Here is an 11,284-nt window from a genome sequence, read left to right on the forward strand (position 1 = left end):
AAAAATAAAGGAATTCCATGCACGTGCAAACCTGTTCATGCATGAGGCAGGGAAAGTGGCATACTCGTTCGTTCCCTTCTTAAACTTCCAGAGAGTCTCATACACACACAGGGTAGCAACGATCAAATCCAAGTCAAAATCATCCCCCGTCTTCTTATTCCAATTCTCCTGCTCTGGCCTCCTCTCAGTCTGCTCAATCACCTTCCGAAATGCCTCAACACTATAGTCAACAGTCAATTCCCTCACCGCAGTGAAACCGTTCTTCTCCGCCTTAGCATTCGCTAGAACTCGTGAACCACACTCATAGGCACCGCAGGTGGCGCCTCACAAAAAGCTATATACCCCATCTCACAATCATCTCCAACAACTTACCATCCCTTCCCGATGGCATACAACCTCCCTCCTTGGCTATAGGCTTTGAAAGCAGCCTCGAATACTCCGCCTCAGCCTCAGCCTCCAGAGTTGAAAACCTCGGCCTCACACCACCCACACTCGAAGAATCGGTAGTACTGCTGCTAACTTGGGTTTGTTGTCTTTTGGGTGCCATTGAGATTGAATAAGAGAGAATAAAAGATGTGTGTATAAGAGAGATTTGAGTTTGAGAATTTGAGAAGTGATAGAAGAGTTTGTGTATAAGTGTATGTATATATAGGAGTTTGGAAGAGAATTAGTTATGGAAAAGAAGTGGGAATTGATTATGGGAATAATGGGAATAATAGGGTGATTGAAATTGATTTGGAGAGGGAAATTTGGGATGTAGGAGAGTAAAATTCGGGTTTAAATTGATATTGGTTTGAAGTCCCCGAAATTCTGTTATTTTATGCTGCCTTTCTTCAACTACAGGGACCAGTGTGGCCGCCCCGCCTGGCAGAGCGGGCGTGCGTGCTAATGGAAAACCTACGCGGCCGCTCCGCTCCACAGCGCGGGCGCGCGCACTTTCTGACAAATCAGCGTGGCCGCCCCGCTGCTCAGCGCGGGCGCGCCATGCTTCCGTAGTTGAACTCCAATTTTTTATTTTTCTGATTTTTTGTGTGTTTCTCTTTGTTTTCTTCTTCCTCTATCTACTAATGTACAACAAACTTGGGTTGCCTCCCAAAAAGCGCTTGGTTTACGTCGTTAGCTTGACGTAGAATCTTGAGATCAAGTTGATAATAAAACGGCACTAACCACCTCGTGGTTTTCCGTATACCCATATTAATGCTTCAACCTCTCTCCATTCACCTTGAATAATTGGCCTGGATCATTCTTAAAAATCTCCACCGCTCCATGTGGAAACACAGTTTTGATAACAAACGGCCCTGACCACCTCGACTTCAACTTTCCAGGAAAAAGACGGAGACGAGAGTTGAACAAAAGAACTTGTTGCGCCGGCACAAATGATCCCTATCGTGCCACCTCTTAACTTTCTCCTTATACATTTTATTGTTCTCATACGCTTGAAGACGAAACTCATTGAGTTCATTCAATTGAAGCATTCTTTTCTTTCCAGCTACATCTAAATCAAGGTTTAACTTTTTTAAAGCCCAATACACTTTATGCTCGATCTCCACAGGCAAATGAAATCCCTTACCATAAACCAACTGAAATGGCGACATGCCTAGCGGAGTCTTGTAAGCTGTTCGATACGCCCAAACAGCTTCATCAAGCTTCAAAGACCAATCCTTCCTTGATGGACATACCACTTTCTCTGAAATGCGCTTGATCTCTCTGTTAGACATTGCAGCTTGACCATTAGTTTGAGGATGGTAGGCTGTAGCAATGCGATAATTCTCATTATATCGTTGCATCATGGCAGTGAACTTGCGATTGCAAAAATGCGATCCCTCGTCACTGATTATGATTCTTGGAGTCCCAAATCTTGTGAATATCTACTTATGAAGAAAATTAAGCACTACCTTCACATCATTTGTCAGCAAAGCCTTGACTTCAACCCATTTCGAGACATAATCACCCGCCAACAAGATATACTGATTATTACAAGATGAGACAAATGGCCCCATGAAGTCAATTCCACAAACATCGAAGACTTCAACCTCGAGAAGCACATTAAGAGGCATTTCATCCCTTTTAGACATTTTACCCATCTGCTGGCATCGATCATACTTCAGAACAAACTGGTGTGCATCCTTAAACAATGTAGGCCATAAAAATCCCACTTGAAGGATACAAGCTGATGTCTTCTCACCACCATAGTGGCCTCCATACGCAGTCTAATGGTAATCTCATAAGATTCACCCCGTTTCGCTGTATGGAATACATCTCCTGATGATTTGGTCAGTTCCTTGCCTAAACAGAAATGGCTCATCCCACATGTACCACTTCACCTCATGAAGAAACTTCTTCCTTTGAGCAAAAAATAAGTATAGAGGCATAATATTACTCACAAGGTAATTCATAATGTCTTCGAACCACAGTTCTTCTTCTTGCACCCCAAACAACTGCTCATCGGGAAAAGACTCATTTATCAATATCTTATCCTGTGAAGTTGCACTTGGATCTTCCAAATGAGAGAGATGATCAGCGACTTGATTCTCAGTACCTTTTCTATCCTTGATCTCTAACTCAAATTCCTGAAGTAACAGAATTCATCGAATCAATCTAGGCTTCGAGTCCTTCTTCGAGACGAGATAGTGAATAACAGCGTGATCAGTGAAAACTGTCACCTTCGTCCCAAGCAAATAAGATCGAAACTTCTCAAAACCATAGAAAATGGCTAAGAGTTCTTTCTCAGTAGTAATATAGTTTAGTTGAGCACCATTTAGGGTCTTACTAGCATAGTAGACCACATGAAATATGTTGTTCTTTCTCTGCCCAAGCACTGCTACAACTGCATTGTCACTTGCATCGCACATCATTTCAAAAGGCTCATTCCAATCAGGTGTAGTTATGACAAGTTCTGTTATCAAACACTTCTTCAAGAACTCAAAAGCAGTTAGGCAATCATCATCAAACTTGAACATGACATATTTCTCTAGGAGATTGCACAAGGGTTTAGAGATTTTTGAGAAGTCCTTAATGAACCGCCTATAGAAACCCGCATGAACCAGAAAGCTGCGGACTCCCTTAACAGAATTTGGTGGAGGAAGGTTTTTAATTACCCCCACCTTGGCCTTATCCACCTCGAGACCCTTACTGGAGACCTTGTGCCCATGAATAATGTCTTGTCGCACCATAAAGTGACATTTCTCCCAGTTGAGAACCAGATTGGTCTCAACACACCTTTTTAGAACCGCGCCAAGATTTTGCAAGCATTCGTCAAAAGAATCAGCAAACATAGAGAAATCATCCATGAACACCTCCACATTTTGACCAATCATGTCAGAGAAGATAACCATCATACATCTCTAAAATGTGGCAGGTGCACCACACTACCCAAAAGAAACTTTTCTGAAGGCAAAAGTACCAAACGGACAAGTGAAGGTAGTCTTTTCCTGATCCTCTAGAGCGATACAAATCTGATTGTAACCAAAGTAACCATCCAGAAGACAATAGTACTCATGCCCAACCAATCTGTCAAACATCTGATCAATAAAAGGAATAGGGAAGTGATTCTTCCTTGTGGCCTTATTCAACTTCCTCTAATCCATGCAAACTCTACACCCCGTGAGTATTCGAGTAGGAATGAGCTCATTCTTCTCATCAGCAACCACGGTGATGCCTCCCTTCTTTGGCACACACTGAAATGGACTCACCCAAAAACTGTCAGAAATGGGATAGATGATCCCTGCATCAAGCCATTTGAGAATTTCCTTCTTCACAACCTCTTTCATGATCAGATTAAGCCTTCTCTATTGCTCAACAGTCGGCCTGCTACATTCCTCTAACAGAATCTTATGCATACAATAAGATGGGTTGATTCCCTTTATATATGATATAGTCCATCCAATTTTCGATTTGAACTCTCTCAGAATTCTTAAGAGTTTTTCCTCATCACTACCTGAAAGGTCAGATGCAATAATAATAGGTAAATTAGATGCATCACCTAAAAAAGGATACCTTAAGGGTTCAGGCAATGGTTTAAGCTCAAGTGTAGGAGCTTCTTCAATAGATGGCTTGAGGCACTTTGGAGATTTGTTCAGCTCCTCCATTCCAAGAGATTCAAAAGGCATATCCAGCCATCTCTTCCAGGGAGAAGCATTCAGATATTGTAACTGCTCATCACCTTCGTCATCTTCACTATCTGAATTCCCCAACAAGGCCTTTTCTAAGGCGTCAGACCTTAGCAATTGAGCAAGTTCTGAAGTAACCACTGAATCAACCAACTCCACTTTTAAGCACTCCTTGTTTTCAGTAGGGAATTTCACGGCATTGAACACATTGAAAGTTACATCCTGATCCAACACTCGCATGATAATCTCACATTTCTGCACATCTATCAAGGTGCGACCCGTAGCCAAGAAAGGTCTTCCCAAGATTATGGGAATCTTCTTATTCTCCTCGAAATCAAGAATTATAAAATCAGAAGGGAAGATGAGTTTATCCACCTTGACCAAGACATCCTCCATAATGCCTCATGGATATGTAATCGAGCAATCCGCCAACTGCAAGAATATATAAGTAGGCTTTGGATCAGGTAAATCCAACTTCTTGAAAATAGACAAAGGCATCAAGTTGATGCTGGCTCCCAAATCATATAAACACTTGTCGAATGACAAGTTTCCGATAGTGCAAGGAATAGTGAAGCTTTCAGGATCTTTTAGCTTCGGAGGAAACTTCTATTGCAGCACTGCATTCCTCCGTGAGAGCAACTGTCTCTAAGTCATCAAGCTTCACCTTCCGAGAGATTATACCTTTCATAAACTTCGCATAACTAGGCATTTATTCAAGGGCTTCCACAAAAGGTTTGTTGATATGAAGTTTCTTGAACACCTCCAGAAACTTTTCAAACTGCTTATCCAGCTTTTTCTTCTGCAACCTCTTAGGAAAGGGAGGTGGAGGATAGATCTATTTCTCCCCTATATTACCCTCAGGAGAAGTGTGTTCCACAATAGTCTTCCTTGGCTCCACTTCTTCTTCCTTATGTACATCTTCCTCAGTCACAACTTTATCTTCCGAAACATGAGAATTTTCGGGATTTGCAACTTTCCCAGACCTCAATGTGATTGCCTTAACCTGCTCTTTAGCTTCCTTCTTGCCTGGAACTTCAGTGTCACTAGGAAGTGTCCCAAGTTGACGATTCAGCAAGGCATTGGCAATCTGCCCAATTTGATTCTCCAAGGTCTTAATAGACACCGCTTGGCTCTTGCACATGAGCCTCAACTCCTCCAATTCAGATTTTTCATTAGACTGCTGTAGCTGGAGTTATTGTCTTGGTTTATATTACGATTGCCGAAAACCAGGAGGGTTGTATTACTTTGTTGCATACTGCTGATAAGGCTGCTGAACCACATTCTGAGAATTGCTCCAACTGAAGTTAGGATGATTGCGGTTGTTGGGATGATAGGTGGTTGGAACTGGCTGTTGCGATCTCTGAAAGTTGTCACGAACTGAGCTAATTCACTAGAAATAACACACTTCTCCGTCTCATGCACACCAGCACAAAGCTCACAGACACTAGTGATTTAATTAACTCCATAATTAGCCAAAGAATCCACCTTCATCGTCAAAGCCTTAAGCTAAGCAGCTATAGCAGTAGCTGTATCAACCTCCAGAATTCCTACTACCTTGTCCCGAGGTAGTCTCTGAGAAGGATTCTGGTATTCATTAGCAGCCATCAGTTCAATCAATTTGTAAGCTTCATCGTAGCTTTTAGCCCACAAGTCTCCTCCTGATGTTACATCAAACATGGGTCTAGAAGTAGCACCCAAACCATTATAGAAGCAGTTAATGATCATCCAGTCAGGAATCCCATGATGAGGACACTTTCTAAGCATCTCCTTATACCGCTCCTAAGCCTCATACAAAGACTCTCCAGACTGCTGCACAAACTGGGTAAGAGCTTTCCTGATTGCAGCTGTCTTCGCCATAGGAAATAACTTAGTAAGGAACTTCTGAGCAAGATCTTCCCATTTAGTGATAGAGCCTGATGGTAGAGAATATAACCAGCTCTTAGCTTTATGGAGAGAATGGGAACAACCTTAGCTTTATAGCATCTTCAGACACTCCATTGAACTTGAAGGTGTCACAGATCTCGATGAAATCTCTGATGTGCATGTTGGGATCTTCTATAGGAGAACCCCCAAACTGAATCAAATTCTGTATCATCTGAATCGTGCTAGCCTTGATTTCAAAAGTGTTAGCCGCAATGGCTGGTCTGACAATGCTAGACTGAATATCATTGATATTTGGTTGAGAATAATCCATCAAAGCCTTTGGATTCGCTTCTGGTTCACCCATTGCAACAAGAGCTTTTTTTTCTTTCTTAACAAAGATTTCTTCTTCAACTTTATCCTCTACAAGAACTTCTTCGAAAACTTCCTTAGCTACTACAACTTCTTCCTCAGCTTTATCTAGTGTTCACTTACGAGACCGAGAACGTGTATGCATATACGCTCGCTAGAGTACCTGAAACAGGACTAGAAATTAAGTAACAATATCCGAGTCACTGAACTTTAATGAACACTGATGACAAACACATAAACTAAAAATTAACACCGAGTCCCCGGCAGCTGCGCCAAAAACTTGTTAGGACGAAAATACGCGCTAATATTCACACAAGTATACGCGATCGCAAGTAATATAGAATTAATTCTAGTTCATTCCCATAGAGTCTAGTTTAGGTTAATTTTAATCAATGTACTTATACAACAATGTTATGGTTATTATTCATTGCTAAGATGGTCACAAATGGAGATTGTTTATAATTACGATTAACTAAGATATTATACTAAAGAACATTAACTAAGAGATTTAAAGAGGATTGTTTTACTATATGACACAAACATGGGATTCTAACTTCATTACTACTTCATTCAAAAACCTTTTCGTTCTTAACCTTAGCATGCAATGGTGATAATACTAATCAGATAACACAAAACTAGTAAACGCCAACTTTTGTTGCACGAATACCCTACTACCAGACATCCATAAAAGAGATAGTAGTTGAATAGACACCAATTATATTGAGACCCTATATGTCTATATAATTTGACAACATAACTGTTTAATGCACAATTATCTATCGTGATTATATAGGGCAAGTAAGATGGTTAAAATTACCTATGAATCATGCCTGAAAAAATACATGAACCTATGCTAGCATGGCAAGTTCTAAACCCCTAAATTCACTTTCGCTTCATTAGAGATTAACACACAATCTTATAAGTTCGCGATGCTCATAAGATGAATAAGCACCACCAATACTAGGTTAACATACAATCACCACACACTAAGGTATCGAAATAAATTAACTAAAGAAATCCATAAGTAAATCCGTTAGAACCCCACGATAACGATTAGCCCATAATCGGACTCATCATTAACGTGGGTTTCAATGAAAGCATGGTATAATAAACGTAGTCTTTATACTGAATAAATAATAAACCAAGTACGTTACACAAGAGTACAGGTTCAACAACTAAGAAAACATCATCCGAGATTATAACTTAAAATAAAGAATCACAAGAATAAACTAGGGTTTCTTCGCCTACATTGAATTGTGCTATACGGTCTTCTTACGCGTTCTCCTTAAGCTCTAGTACGTCTTCTTTTTTAAAAATGATAGTAAGTTTTTTATATATATGTTGGAAAATCAACCAAGGCTTTAAACTCTCGGTATCCAAGGAGACATAAAATTCTGCCATCCCGACCTGGTGCGGCCGCACGCTTCAACGGCGCGGGCGCGCTGACAATCTGCATCCACGGTGCGGCCGCGCGCTACTACAGCGTGGGCGCGCTGTCCTTCTGGAGAAAATCTTAATTTCTATTTTTCTTGCTGGTTTGAGTTGGCAATCTACGAGCAAACTCCCAAGACATCTTCCTAACACCAATTTAGCACCAAAACAATGCCAAATCTCCTGATTCCTTTATTTATGCCTGAAATGTAAAAACACTACAAAAACACATCAAATATACAAATAACTCGAGTACAAAATATCAATTCAAGCCTTTATAGAACATAATAAGTGGATATAAATGCCGCTTAACACAGCAAGACAACCATATTTGTACTCAAGATGGCCAGTCTTTCATACTATATGGCATACATCACATGATTATGTGGCGTCCCACAAAACTCTTCGTCATTTCGACAAAGCGTCACACCATAACACTGTTTGTCTCAATCAGAAAGCAATATTTTGATGGAGGAATGATTTGAAAGGGATTCAACAATTTTCTTTTCCTTATCACCTCATAGAACTTATAATGAAGAAAGTTCATACTTTACTCAGGAATCAGAAGATTATACACTATAATATTGTAGAAAAGAATAATATCATTGGTTGCCATTCATATTTCAATTATCATCTTCAGCACTTATTCGATCAATAGCTCCCATTCTGAGTCATACATTAACTTCAAAAAGTTCTCTGAAATGCCTTCTTAAATCGATCATTAAAATAAATTCCTATTTATTAGGTCTTGTATCTTTAGCATCGCGCTTCCATGTTCAATATTTTCATAATTCGACTGTATTTACACTTTTACGAGATTTACAATCATAACTTCAAATTTCTCTTACGCTATTCATCACCCAATATATCGACTCTTTTGCTAATAATATTCTTCCTTAAGAAAAGTCTGGAAATTTTCTCAATCTTCTTTGATCATACTAGGGCTTCTTTTCAATCAACGAACTCTTTAAACCCTAATCGTCTCAGGAATTAGATAAATAGTGTCTCCGCACGCTGAGTCTGTTATTAACATTATCAAACAAATTTTGCATTCCTCAATTGAAAACAATCGAAACTTCTTCGTAATAGTGGGTCTACTTGACCCTGTGAATTAACAATACTAATTCTAGAACAAGTATTCTTCTGGATAATCTGAATCTTATAACAAACAAGAAATTCAAGTAGTAGTTTGACAACCAAGTTTTAAAATTGGTTTGTTTATAGAACTTTTAAAATTTTTGTTAAGAAAATCTCTTTCGAAAACTTGTTTAAAATTTGAAAATTGAATATTTGGTCATCAATACTATATGAGTTAGTTGTTGTCCTCTTTAAACGTAAGGGTCCATCTGTTAGTGTTTGTGCCCTAGAGACAACACTATTATGTTGTATAATGAAACATTTGGATTATTAATTATAATTCTATGGATTATTTTTTAGTAATTTATTATATCTTTATTTTCTGCGATAAAATGTTAGATTAATAAATGTCCTTGAAATATGATATGTAAATCTATATCTCTAAGTACGTGACTTAGAAATGAGATTATAAGAATTGTATTGATATTCTTAAAAGTCCCTAGTCAAGTATTATTGTTAAGGGACGATAATAAATATGTTCAGACTAGTGTGTTTGTTGGCTGATGATCACATCTCATTGATCATAGTTATGGTGATACTAAAGTCAAAACACAGGCACATGTATTAAATACAAGGTGCTGGATTGACCCGTTGTGAGATACTACATGTTTAGTGTGTAATAAGTTAATCTCACAGTGGTAATGATGTATTGGTCCTTAGACCCGAAATCATTATATTTCTAAACGAGAATTAATATACTTTGATACTATTGAAAGTTATCCTTAATCGGGTAATCATAAAAGTAGACATTGGGTATATTATGAATCGTATGAGAAATATGAATGATCTAGATGAGATTTAGCCCTCCTTTATTTTAAAAGGAGTGATAGTATTGACCTCTTGATTGAGTAAGACTATAAAATGCATGGTCGTGCTCAAATAGTGATTTGTTTAATAGTTTACTCATTGATCAAGGAAAGAAGGATTAAACATTTATAGAGGATGACACAAAGCATGCCTCGAGTTTGATCTATAATATAAGGCTAAAGGGACTATATTACATTGTACATTATTCACGAAAGGTTTAATTGAATCACCAATTGTTATTATTACTTGGGAGCAATAATGTATTACTAGATGCCACTCATTGTTTATAATTTTATTATTGGAAAATAAAATTATTGCCAACGCAATAATAACCTAAAGGATCATACACAAAGAACGTTTAAATGGAGTATTATTTAAATTATTAATTTAAATATTTTTTATTACTAATCAAATTTATTTATTAAATTAATTAAGTGAGACTTGATTAATTGTATATATATTAGAATTCAAATTTAATAATAATATAAACCCAAAAATCAGAATGGGTCTTTTAAAAGCCCATTAGGTTTAGGGTTAGGTCTTAATCCTCTCTCTCGTCTATATATACATTAAGATGTATAATTTTAGGGTGGTTTTTATATCACGTTTTGAAGAAAAACCCTAGCAGCTCTACATCTTAGAGAGGCTAGAGAGAGAGAGAGAGAGAGAGAGAGAGAGAGAGAGAGAGACGAAGGCAACCAAATCGGCTAGTATCGGCTGTGGTGATTGTTGGGCGATCATACGTTCGTGTGGATATCTTTGGAGAGCAGATCTTCACAAGGAGGGTTGCTGTGGTTCATCAAGATCAGAACGTTCATCAAGATCAGAATGTTCATCATATTCAGAAGGTAAGCTTTATTAAGATACATGATCATATTCTCCATAATCATCCGTTCATTATACATAGATCCTGAGGTGGGGATTCGAATTTTTTTGATTTTCCGCTGTGTTTATATGCCCGAATCCCTAACACCATCCACTTCAATCTATCTTTTATTACTTATTGGGTCCATTTTTCCTTCTTTAGTTGACAAAAATTTCAGTTATCAATGTATACTATCTTATTCGTAACTCTACTCCAATGTTGTCATCTAATACTACTGGTGTAACGCCCCCAGATCCAGGGTCAGGAATCTGGATCATCACGCCATCCTTCACTCATGTGTAACTTGTATTGATTCAATAATCCAACAGACCCCAATGTCACGCACATACACACAAGTTATAGCCTTAGAAACGATGTACAAGATGTAATCTTCTTTTATTACAAATCACTTCATTTTTACACGATCTACATGATGGTGTGTTCAATTTTATTCCAGGATTAACAGAATTAAAACCCCTAAAATCAATTAAGAATATTCATATGAACATAAACCCTAATTTGATCAATTCGAAGATCAAACTCCTTTTTCTACATGTTATTGAACTCCAAATTCATCATATAATGTACCAAAATGATCAGGACAAAACTATCTACAAAATACAATCATCAAATCATATCAACAACATCAAAATCAAAATTTCATATATTAATCTTTAATTAATTTTAAATTAAATAATTAAAT

At 38.0% G+C, this 11,284-nt stretch overlaps 1 non-coding gene across 1 annotated transcript; it reads left to right on the forward strand.

Annotated features, from left to right (window-relative positions):
- Positions 1–5,844: 5,844 nt before the first annotated feature.
- On the forward strand, positions 5,845–5,951 carry LOC141688633 (small nucleolar RNA R71). Its single transcript, XR_012562066.1, has one exon. It is a non-coding gene; the product is annotated as a small nucleolar RNA R71 (small nucleolar RNA).
- The last annotated feature ends 5,333 nt before the right edge of the window (positions 5,952–11,284 follow it).

Source organism: Apium graveolens, chromosome 9 (genome assembly GCF_009905375.1).
Source record: "Apium graveolens cultivar Ventura chromosome 9, ASM990537v1, whole genome shotgun sequence".
NCBI classification, from domain to species: Eukaryota; Viridiplantae; Streptophyta; class Magnoliopsida; order Apiales; family Apiaceae; genus Apium; species Apium graveolens.